At 51.7% G+C, this 12,282-nt stretch overlaps 1 pseudogene; it reads right to left on the reverse strand.

Annotated features, from left to right (window-relative positions):
• LOC144139879 (uncharacterized) overlaps nt 1-11,678 on the reverse strand; it is a 54,471-nt pseudogene extending 42,793 nt beyond the window's left edge.
• Between the last annotated feature and the right edge of the window lie 604 nt (nt 11,679-12,282).

The following is a 12,282-nucleotide window of genomic DNA, read 5'->3' on the forward strand; positions in this document are numbered from 1 at the left end:
AAGTGTCTGCCAATAGGGCATAAAGGCCTTACTATTATTTATGAAATTATATTTCCGAATTTAAAATGTTCTGAAACAATAATTAAATATCAGAAGCCTCTCCTCGAAACAGATATGGTGGTTGAAACGCAATTTTGCCATTTGTGGAAAAACGAAAAGGGAAATCGTCAAAGGTAAATCCGCTAGAATGAAAGTCTCAGCGCCAACGAACAAAGCGCAAACATTCCGATAGTGAAACCCAAAGTCAGACTACAGCAAATTAATTTCTCACGAGAACTGTGAGTGCTCACCCTCACCCATCATTATCGTTATATCATCGGGTCGTGCAAAATTAAAAATTCCATAGTGAAACCTGAATGCTCACTTCAAATTAGTCAGGGTCAGCCACGCAACAAGCTGAATGAATGGCGTAGTGAGCAGAATGCGATGATGGCGCAACCGGATCGACAGCGGCTTCATACGCAATGGTCTCATGTTTGATTCCGGTCACGGTAACAGTGTATTTTTTGTTGCATCATCGGCCTGTATGGTTTCACTGTGTGAAGTTGGATTTCTTCCAGTGCGTCCTGGTTACGATACTGCCGCCAGTTCAACCAACAATGTTTCGCGTTATAATAGTTTAATAGCACAATACTGCAGCTGCAGCATTGGCGGTGTATGGTGTACGCATTATATAGGAAGTTCTATTGCGCGGCAACAGTGACCCTGTCTCAAATTGTATGTACAGCACACACTGACATGAACCAAGATGGCGATAAATACTATTCAGCGCACATGTGGTACCTTTGAATAAAAAGAACACCCACCCATAGACGGACGTCAACCAGATCGACCGGGTGACTTGCCCTCGGTAACTTCTCTCGTTGAGGGCAGAGACGAAATTAAGCGCTTATGCTGTACCCAAGAACAGATGGCACGTTCGGCAGGGACATTACCACTGAGCGTAGAAATGGCAGAATTTGTAGCGCACCGGAACGACAATTCTGTAAACTGAATACAGATTAGGGTGTACCATCAAGAACACGCAAATCACACTTTGGTAGTCACCGGCTTTATTTTCAAGCCCTAATGGCCACATTAACCGCTGCCAATTAAACTTCAGAGAATCCCCACCCCCAGCAAATATTCAAAAGAGGACAGAGCTGTAAGCCTAGGTGAATCGAACCATGATATTCTTAACGTAATCTGATAAGATTGAAATAAGCGCTCTCAGTGCAAAGAGTCGTGGAAACAAACATTGCCACCCTTACTTTTGATGTACCAGGTATCCTTAACTTAGCGAAGTAGTCAGCAGCTGTCCATACCCTTGCGGATATATTGCGCTCTCTTCTGCTTGCCTTAGTGCCACACAAATGCTTTGTTGTCCACGTGAGCAAGAGGTTATATCCGCAGTTCTATCAAGTGATATACATGTCGGACGTTCCTATTCCAAAGAAAACCGGAATAATCAAGCTTATTCGATCACCGCTACACAGCAGCAAAAGCGCCAAACAATACATAAATCAGCGCAACTCAAGCTGTAAACCGATGTTACGCTAAGTGTCGCGTGTGTCGAATGATGATGGGGGAGCGACTCGAATGGCAACACTACGATGGCAAGGGCACTGCGTCGAAAATTTTATAGTACTCTGGTGTACATTCTAAGCGCCACCCCCACAAAACATCTTCACATTCTTCGTCTAGTGGTTAACCACACAATAGCTGGTCTACCTCGACCCAACAGTCTAACGCCGCTAGAAGATTTGGGGTTCTGCCAGCCCTGCCCGCATTATTCGAAGCGACCACCACCCAGAACGCTACAAGACTCGAACTCAGAAGCAACGCTTGGCTCTTGTGGCCTGGAACAGCAGAAAACTAAACAATTCTCCCACGCTGCCTGCTTCACCCCCGACACCATGGGAACGCACCACAGACGTTGTACTGCAGTAGAAGACCAACATATTAGGACGCAATTCCCTAGTCCAAAAATCCCAACAACCACTCCAAATCACGAAATGCTATGGGGAAATTGATGTCTACACTAACGGCACTATTTGTGCCAGACGCATTATTGTAGCATGGAGGGGGCACAGGTACCACACCTGTTAGCGCGGCTCTGCTATAGATGAATACCTGTTCATATTGTCACGTAGCCAAGGACGAAGCAGTTGTTTGGAAAAGAAACAAGTTTATTGGAGCGAACTTGTGCTCCCCTAACAACTGAAAAGAATACAGAGGCGGTGAAGCAGTGGTCAACAAAGTGACGTACGTGCGTCGGCGAGCGTCGCAGAATCGAATGCCCCGGCGTCTGCTCTGCAGGCTTTTTATCTTTCGGCGCGCGTGGTTCTGGAACCATCGATTCGCATCGAGAACATTGTAGATGCAAGAAGATTATTCCGGGCTGTTCACGTAAATCGGAATGCTCTCCCTATCACAACAGATAACACATGCGGCACAGAAAGAAGGAATGGAACACGCGCTTCCCTTGGCACGGAGATAACACAGACCGGCGCAGCCGGGCGGTAAAAGCAAAACACAAATAAACAAACCCAATGTATGGTTCGCGGCATTACCCCCCCTCTAAGAGTGCATCGACCCGATGCTAACATAAGCGACAGTCCGAAAATAAAAATCAAAGTTCGTCATCGTCCGTAGAAAGGTTTTAAGCGAACCACGTGGACGACTTCGGGCCGCGTACGTCGTCGTGATGTGCCGGAGTCACCATCGGGGATCACTTCGTAGGTAAGTTGGCCAACACGTCGTAGAATCTTGTAGGGTCCGAAATACCGTCGCAGGAGCTTCTCACTGAGTCCGCGTCGTCGGATGGGAGTCCAAACCCACACACGGTCCCCTGGGCGGTACTCGGCGTCTCGGCGTCGGAGGTTGTAGCGGCCGGCATCCACCAGCTGCTGGTCCCTTATACGAACTCGAGCGAGCTGGCGGGCCTCCTCCGCACGTTGAAGGTATCCTTGGACGTCGGCGTTGAGGTCGTCGTCTTCTAGATGCGGAAGCATGGCGTCGAGCATCGTAGTCGGTCGTCTTCCGTAGACAAGCTCGAACGGTGTCATCTGCGTAGTTTCCTGCGTCGCTGTATTGTACGCAAACGTGACATACGGGAGGACTTCGTCCCAAGTCTTATGTTCAACGTCGACGTACATGGACAGCATATCCGCAATCGTCTTGTTCAGACGTTCCGTTAGTCCGTTCGTTTGGGGGTGGTACGCCGTCGTTCTTCGGTGATCCGTGTTGCTGTAGCGTAAGATTCCTTGCATCAGCTCCGCGGTAAAGGCCGTTCCGCGGTCCGTGATTAAGACTTCAGGGGCTCCATGTCGCAGCACAACTTGGTTTATAAAGAACTTGGCGACTTCCTGTGCAGTCCCCCGCGGAAGAGCGGCGGTCTCTGCGTAGCGCGTCATGTAGTCTGTCGCTACGACAATCCACTTGTTCTGCGATCGTGACGTCGGGAACGGGCCTAGGAGGTCCATTCCAATCTGTTGAAAGGGCCTCGACGGGACGGTGATCGGTTGCAGAAGTCCGGCGGGTCTTGTCGGCGGCGTTTTTCGTCGCTGGCAGTCCCGGCAACTCCGAACGTAGTGGGTGACGTCGGATGTAAGGCGGGGCCAGAAGTACTTCGCCTTGATTTTTGCAATAGTGCGAGCTGTGCCGAGATGTCCGGAAGACGGGTCGTCGTGGGACGCTTCCAAAATTTCGTCACGAAGGTCTGCGGGGATGACAAGTAGATAATTCGTTCTTGTTCCGGGGCTGAAATTCTTCTTCACGAGGACGGAGTTTTTAAGGCTGAATGCTGGTAAGTTACGCTTGAACGCTCTAGGCACGGCGACGTTTCGTCCTTCGAGGTAGTCGATCATTACGCGCAAGTCGGGGTCGGCACGCTGCTGGGCGGCTAGGTCGCTCTCCGTAACAACCCCGAAGAACGCGCTGTCTTCATCGGAGTCTTGTGGTGGCGGGTCGACAGGGGCGCGGGACAGGCAGTCGGCGTCGGAGTGTTTCCTCCCGGATTTGTAAACGATTGTAACGTCGAACTCTTGCAGGCGCAGACTCCACCGCCCAAGACGGCCAGAGGGGTCCTTCAAATTGGTGAGCCAACACAGCGCATGATGGTCTGTTACAACCTTGAACGGTCTGCCATACACGTATGGGCGAAATTTTGAAATGGCCCATATAATAGCCAAGCACTCTTTTTCGGAGGCAGAGTAGTTTTTCTCCTCCTTCGACAGACCACGGCTGGCATAGGCGATTACGTTTTCGCACCCGCTTTGTTTTTGGACAAGGACGGCACCCAAGCCTATATCACTGGCGTCCGTGTGTATTTCCGTGTCGGCGTTTTCGTCGAAATGCGCGAGCACGGGCGGGCTTTGCAGATGTTTTTGCAGCTCGCAGAATGCCTTTTCTTGGTCGTCTTCCCAGCTGAAAGGGGTGCTGTCTTTCGTCAAGCGCGTGAGCGGCTCTGCAATGCGTGCGAAGTTTGCGACGAAGCGCCGGTAGTATGCGCACAGTCCAAGAAACCTGCGCACGCCCTTCTTATCTTTCGGCCTTGGGAAGTTCGCTATGGCTGAAGTTTTCAACGGGTCAGGCAGGACTCCCGCGGCGTTGACGACATGGCCCAAAAACTTCAGTTCCTCGTACGCGAAGCGGCACTTTTCAGGCTTCAGCGTTAACCCCGACGTACGGATGGCCTCGAGTACAGACTGCAACCTTGCGAGGTGTTCGTCGAAAGTCCTAGAGAATACCACAACGTCGTCGAGGTATACGAGGCAGGTGTGCCACTTCAGGCCAGCTAGCACAGTGTCCATGACTCTTTGGAACGTTGCTGGTGCCGTGCATAGCCCAAACGGCATCACCTTGAACTCGTATAGGCCATCCGGGGTTATGAATGCAGTCTTCTCTCGATCTCTCTCGTCCACTTCAATTTGCCAGTAGCCTGTCTTCAGATCCATCGATGAGAAGTACCTCGCATGGCAGAGGTGGTCGAGGGCGTCGTCGATTCGTGGAAGGGGGTACACGTCCTTTTTGGTGATCTTGTTCAATCGCCGGTAGTCAACGCAGAACCTCAGTGTGCCGTCTTTTTTCTTCACGAGTACGACCGGCGCAGCCCACGGACTTTTTGATGGCTGTATAATGTCGCCGTTGAGCATGTCGTCGACTTGAGTCCGGATGGCTTCACGCTCGTGGGAAGAGACGCGGTACGGTGACTGTCGGGTAGGTCGTGCTCCATCCTCGGTTATTATCCGGTGCTTCGCCAGAGGTGTTTGACGTAACTTTGAGTTCGACGAAAAACATTCGCTATAGCGACGCAGCAAAGCCAATAACTTGTTCCTTTCATCTTGCGGTAGCGCCGGATTCACGTCGAAGGGGTGCGGAAGCTTGGTGGTATCGTCGGGTGCGCGTTCAAAGTCGGCGACTGCTAACACGTCGCTTGCTTGTTGCATTTCTTCGACGAACGCAATTGCAGCGCCCTTGTTTAAATGCTGGTACTCCTCGGTGAAATTGGTGACCAAAACGTGGGCTTTGCGCTGCTTAAACCGTGCAATGCCTCTTGCGACAGATACACCGCGGTCAAGAAGCAACCTTTGGTCACTCTCCACGATAGCGTCGACGTCGGGAGCAGCACCTTCACAGTGGACGGTGATCATCAAGCTTGCGCGGGGTGGCAGGGTGACGTGATCATCGGCGATCCTTACAGCTGCACGGTGTTCGGGGTTCGATTCCGGCGTCATGGAGTGGTCGCAGGAAAAAGTTATCGACTTCGTCTGCAGATCGATTATTGCGCCGTTGTCCGTCAAAAAGTCCATTCCGAGAATTACGTCGCGGGAGCAGTTGGGCAAAACGACGAACACCGCAGGGTACGTCGTGCCGTCTATGGTGACGCGCGATGTGCACGTTCCACTTGGCGTCACGAGGTGGCCTCCTGCTGTGCGTATGTGCGGACCATCCCATCTGGTCATAACTTTCTTCAGTTTAGACGCAAATGGTCCGCTCATTACCGAATAGTCAGCTCCCGTGTCTACGAGGGCGACTACGTCAAAGCCGTCGATGGACACCTTGACGTCAGACGCAGTCTTCCTCGAGTTCCGGGTTCGTCGGGGCGTCGTATCTCGGCTTGTGCGTGTTGGCGGTCGGGCACTGTGCGTCGTCGTTGTCGTCGTCTTCTTAACGGACGTCTCGGTCAGGTCGGGTACGCGTCGCGGCGTGTAGCTGTCGTCGTGTTCGGGAGTCTCGTCAGGGTTAGGTCGGGTCGTCGGGATGAGGGCATGTCGTGAATCATTGTCTTCACCGCGTCCTTGCGTCGTTGGAGGGTTTCCAGTTTTCCGCCGTAGAGCAACTTCACCTCCAGAAGTTGCTGCTTTTAGTTTCCCCCGCGTGGGCTGGGGGACCTTCCACGGGCGAAGTCAGCGTTGCTACGGCGGTTCGGCGATTGGTATGGGTAGGGCGACGGCGAACGGTTGAAACCTGCTGGTCGACGGCTGGTGTTGGACAGGTACTCTTCGATCTCCGATGGGCGCTGGCCAGTTCGGGGGCGGGGTGCGTCGACGGAGAACCCTCGCAAACCGAGCCTCCTGTAGGGGCAGCGACGGTAGACGTGGTCGGCCTCTCCGCAGTGGTAGCACAGCGGGCGATTGTCTGACGTTCGCCACACGTCGGTCTTCCTTGGGGCAGGGGGTTGCGCCGCAGGTGGTCGGGCCGGCGAGAGGGGACGACGGTACGGAGCCTCGTGACGATAGGGTGCAGGTGGGCGAGGGCGATGTACAGCAGCTGCGTAGGTCATGGCTTGCGGCTCGCGAGGTGCTACTGGCGTCGTTGAAGTTCCCAGCGCTTGCTGCACTTCTTCTCTAATGACGTCGGTAAGAGAAGCGACTTGTGGTTGCGGCGGCGTCGGGAGCAGTTTCCGCAGCTCCTCCCTCACTATTTCGCGGATAGCCTCGCGTAGGCTGTCGGCCGGGATCCGCGTGCTGCCAAAGTCGTTCGCATTGGCCGCGCCAACAAAGTTGCGGTCATACTGCTTAGCACGCATCTCGAGGGCTTTCTCAATGGTGCTGGCTTCGGTAACGAATTCGGCGACGGTTTTGGGCGGATTTCGGACAAGTCCGGCAAACAGTTCCTCCTTCACTCCGCGCATTAAGAACCGCAACTTCTTTTCTTCCGTCATTTCGGGATCCGCGCGGCGAAATAGCTGCTTCATCTCCTCAACGAAGATCAAGACGCCTTCATTGGGGTGTTGCGTGCGCGTTTCCAACAAAAGGGCGGCTCTTTCTTTCCGCACGACGGTAGTGAAGGTCTTAGTGAACTCGCTTTTGAACTGAGCCCAGTTTGTCAAGGAGCTCTCGTGGTTCTCGAACCAAGTGCGAGCCGAATCTTCCAAGTAAAAGAAAACGTGCCGGAACGTTTCTGCGTCGTCCCACCTGTTGAATTTCCGGACGCGCTCCAGTTTCTCCAACCATTCTTCTGGGTCTTCTGCGGGGGCTCCTCGGAATGATGGCGGTTCCCGTGGCTGCTGCAGAACGACAGGAGGATTGCCTTGGTTGAGCATGGTGCTGGTTGCGACGTTTTTCTTCTTCGTCTTCTCCGGTAGTAGACCGAACTCGGGTGGTAAATCTTGCACGCGGAGGCTGGCTCTTGTTGGACTGGCTTGGCGGCTTCCAGAGGTTGTAGTGGGCATGAAGGGTGCGTACCCAGCACCTCCACCAGATGTCACGTAGCCAAGGACGAAGCAGTTGTTTGGAAAAGAAACAAGTTTATTGGAGCGAACTTGTGCTCCCCTAACAACTGAAAAGAATACAGAGGCGGTGAAGCAGTGGTCAACAAAGTGACGTACGTGCGTCGGCGAGCGTCGCAGAATCGAATGCCCCGGCGTCTGCTCTGCAGGCTTTTTATCTTTCGGCGCGCGTGGTTCTGGAACCATCGATTCGCATCGAGAACATTGTAGATGCAAGAAGATTATTCCGGGCTGTTCACGTAAATCGGAATGCTCTCCCTATCACAACAGATAACACATGCGGCACAGAAAGAAGGAATGGAACACGCGCTTCCCTTGGCACGGAGATAACACAGACCGGCGCAGCCGGGCGGTAAAAGCAAAACACAAATAAACAAACCCAATGTATGGTTCGCGGCAATATGTTAATGCAGATGTGCAAGGCACACTGGTCGTACCTGAGCTTTTAATGGATTTTGTGAATACACCTCAAATGGCGTGGTTATAAGATTGCCATGACGTCATGCAAGAACGTCTAAAATCACACTTTTACCATCCTACAGCCAGCATAATTACGTACTTTCTACATGATCTCTCGCGCTACGGTGTAACGTTATGCCTGGCGTGAACACCGCGTCACACGCATTTCCGGTCGGAGGAACGAAGCCGCACATGAGGACAGCAGGGAGAGCGTATCATTACCTCCCTCCCATTCTGTCGTCTTGCCTTGTACAAATAGACGCCTGGAGCCGGATGATCAGTGTGTTCAACGGAAGATGACACTAATACGTCAAACTCCAGAAAACATCTTTCACAGAGCCTTCAGATACCCAGGGTTGTCGAGGTATCCATTTACAAAATCTAGCGAACATTTCGTACACGCCTCCTGTTGCAAAGGAATGGCGACATCTGAATAGGCATCCATCCCCGACTTCCCGTTATTGCCAACAAAACGTTTTGTCTGCTCTTCACCACCTCAACAGGGTGTGCAGTCATTTCACGCTTCAAAAACAAAACTACTTTTGTCCCGTCCATCCGGACATGAACATTCTGCACCCTCAAAATCACCAAATGGATTTTTCCGAAATGGATTATGGTATACCGAGTGGCCTTCCGAGATTACCATATTTCGGAGGTGACAACTCATTCCGAAAATAGCCTTATCAACATTATGGACCCAACGTCTGTGCTTAAGGAGGCATTCAATTGTGTTGCGAAGAACTTTGCTCCCTCTTTCCTTCATTTTGCGCTCTTATGCAGGGCCTTCGGACCTTTCATTTTTTCCAATAAAGGTTTGAAGCAGTGTTTCGAACCAAAAAAAAATACCGGTTCGGTTACGGTTCTGGTTCAGGCGAAATCACTTTGTTCCGGTTAAGTTTCGGTTCGACAAAATTATGTACAAACCAGTTCGCGAACGGTTCAGAAGCTTGAACCGGTTCGCGAACCGGTTCGACGAGTTGAATTATCACGGAAATTAGGAAAAAATAGTTAGTAGTTTAAAGCGGCGATCAAATCAAAATACAAAGAAAAATTCAAAATGCTGCTGTTTTTTAAGGGCAATGGTGCAATCGCAAAGCGAACGTTAAACAATTACGAGTTATTATAAAAACAGATGAAGTGGCGACGGTTTACCACATGCTTTATCGCCCAGATTTCACGTTGTCCTAGCGACTATTCATAGAGCCACCGCCAAGAGATAGGAGTGTAAGATATACTTCCCGCCATTTCCTTTTTTGTTGAGATCGCAAACGTCGCTATAGAATCACCCATCACGCTAACCCTAAAGCCTAAATTTATATTTGCGTACTGGCGAGTTCAAATACCAGCGCTTAATACCAATGGCCCACATTTTTGTGATATTGCAACAAAACAGAAAAATCCTACAACAGGCAGATAAATACTACCAATGAGTTAGATTATTCGGTCACCCTGAATAGTTTGTTAGCTGTTACCTTATCAAATGTATGAGCCACACTTTTGTGAAAACTACTCGTTAGTTAACGTTCAGTCACTGCATTATTGCTCTGACATTTGCAATTCCTTTTTCGAAAGCTATAGCGGATGTGTGCATTGCAATCAGTATGTCATCATGCCGCCTGACCCTCCGGCCATCGTTCCAAGTGCTACATTGCGGAATTTTTTAACAGATTATGCTGTTACAAAATGAAACGGAAATTTGACGCCTCTTGGGAAAAAGTGCGAAAACTCGCCCAACTTTCAATTGTGTTAAATTTGACGCGCGGAGCACGAGATGGGGCTTTTTTGGGGTAGACGCGCTGAATTGCTCCACAGCAGTACTCCCCTCCGGAACGAGCAGCAGTAAAAGTAATGTACCGAGTTGGACTGTTAGTACAAGTGCACCTTCAAAAAAATGAGATCTTAAAGAGACAAAACTGAGCAACAAGCAGAAAAGAAGATCGCAGGAGAATTGGACCGTGTGAGGTACCGACCTGTCTTTCTGCACGTGCCATCTGCTTTGTTACTGTTTCTGCTTCTAAAACAAGGTCGAGGGCTGCGAGGCACGTGCGAGCTACCGAGCGGTGAGGACGTGTTCCAAATCGGCTCAGCAGATTTTCGGTGATTGCGACGAAAATTCACCTTCCGCCCCCAAATTTTTTCATCAAGTGCTCCGGGGAGGGCCCAGGACCACGTGGATACCTACTTCTGAGGTAGGAAACCATTCATCGGGACTCTGGACACTATCTTCTACCAGCGCGGGCCGCGCGGGAGCTAAGCATAACGGCTCCGCCGGCCACTAGGCCTGACGGTCGAAGCCGACGGCACTAAAAACGGTTCCCTCTTCGAGCCGGGACAACGCCACGTCAACCAAGATGCAAGTAGAAGTGGAGGGGGAAGCTATCGACCACGACCAAGTCACCAAGTCGCTCGTATGGCGTATCACCGGCGAGCACAAGGCCCCGCCACGTAAGCAATACTCAAGCGTCATCGCCCAAAAACCGAAGTCCAATTGAGCCACCCGACAAGGGCGAGCTAAAGACAAGGTAATTAAGAACGCCCGTATGCCAGCGCTACCACGCGGAGACACCAATATCGTGCTGAGACCCTGTGGGGGACTTGATATCTCCAAGTATATAAGGCAGCAGGGATCACGGGGGACGAAGGAGCACGGGATGTCATCTGCCCGAACTATCAGCAAAATATCATCGTCGTTAGCACGCCGAAGAGAGAACACGCCGATAAGTATGTCAACATCGAGAAGATCGTCATCAGAGAGAAGGCTTACGAGCTCAGTGCATACGAGTCGGCCCCCCATGGAATGGTGAAAGGGGTAATACGTGGCATACCTCTCGAAGACACCATCCGCGAAATAAACGCAAATGTGGTGAATAAATTTACCCAGCGGCAGTGGAAGCAAACCGCAGAAGCAACAAGAAGACGGTGGTGATCGCGTTCGCCGGTAACAAGGTCCCCAACTTCGTGAGGTACGGCGGAATTCTAATTAGGTGCTCGCTCTAAAGAAAGCAAGTCGACGTGTGTTATCAGTGCGGAAGGCTGGGACACCGAAGGGACGTGTGCCCAAATCCAGCGGACCGCATCATCAGAGGGTGCGGAACACCCAACCCACCCGACGGACACGAGAACGAGTGTAACCCCAAATGCAACCTGTGCGGAGGTGAACATCAAACAGGCGACAAGAAGTGCCGCGCTCGCTTCAAAACGCCGTACGTGGTGAGGAAACGGCAGTGGGAGCGCCAACGAGCTTACGACGCCCAGACGGAAAGTTCAGGAATGCCATCGAGCCGGGAGAGGCGCCGAACTCGCGACGCCGCTCCAAATCCCGAGAGGGTAGGAGGGAGCGCAGCCGCTCATCGCGACGCCCGAGCTCGAGAGTGACGACACCGGAGGGAACAGCCGGAACACGCAGACGCTCCCGGTCCAAGTCGAGGAGACCCAGGTCCGCAACCAGGGAGCCACCGAGGACCACTGCCGCCAAACAGGTAGGCTGGGCAGCGGGGTCTCCCATCGCTGTCGGTAGCAACCGGGACTTCCCGCCCCTCCTATCCCCATCACCACCCTTTCCCGCAAAGAACACAGAGAAGAAAGATTGCGACGAATGTACACAGCTCAAAGCATTAATCGCCCAGAAAAATCGACAGATTAGCGAACTCCTTGCTAGAACAGAAGCCCTGGAAAAATCCAAAACAGTGGAGAACGATAATACCAAGCGCAAGACGGCCAGGAAGGAGATCCAACCACACCCACCCACAACAGCAGAAATGGAAACAGAGGCTGCGACCACTGCACAACCACATCAAGCGAGCGAACCGGACTGGGCAAAACCATTCCAATGCCTCACACAAATGATGGAAAAACTCACCAGCCAGATCAACACCATCGCGAGCCAGGGCGAGCAACTGTCCTCCAAGATAGGAACAATCGCAAACAAGATGGACAACAATGTCAAGCAACTGAGGCTAAAGGTTAACGCGGTGACCGCTCGCGGAGGCGGCACAACGCGCAAAAGACTGTACAAGAGAAATACGAACACAACCAACTTCCAAATGCCTAACGATGGGGAAGAAGAATAGTGGAAAATACAAGGAGAACACGATAATCTATCAATGGAA

This window comes from Haemaphysalis longicornis, unplaced genomic scaffold (genome assembly GCF_048455015.1).
Source record: "Haemaphysalis longicornis isolate Haplotype H1 unplaced genomic scaffold, Haemaphysalis longicornis Haplotype H1 scaffold_5, whole genome shotgun sequence".
Lineage (NCBI taxonomy): Eukaryota > Metazoa > Arthropoda > Arachnida > Ixodida > Ixodidae > Haemaphysalis > Haemaphysalis longicornis.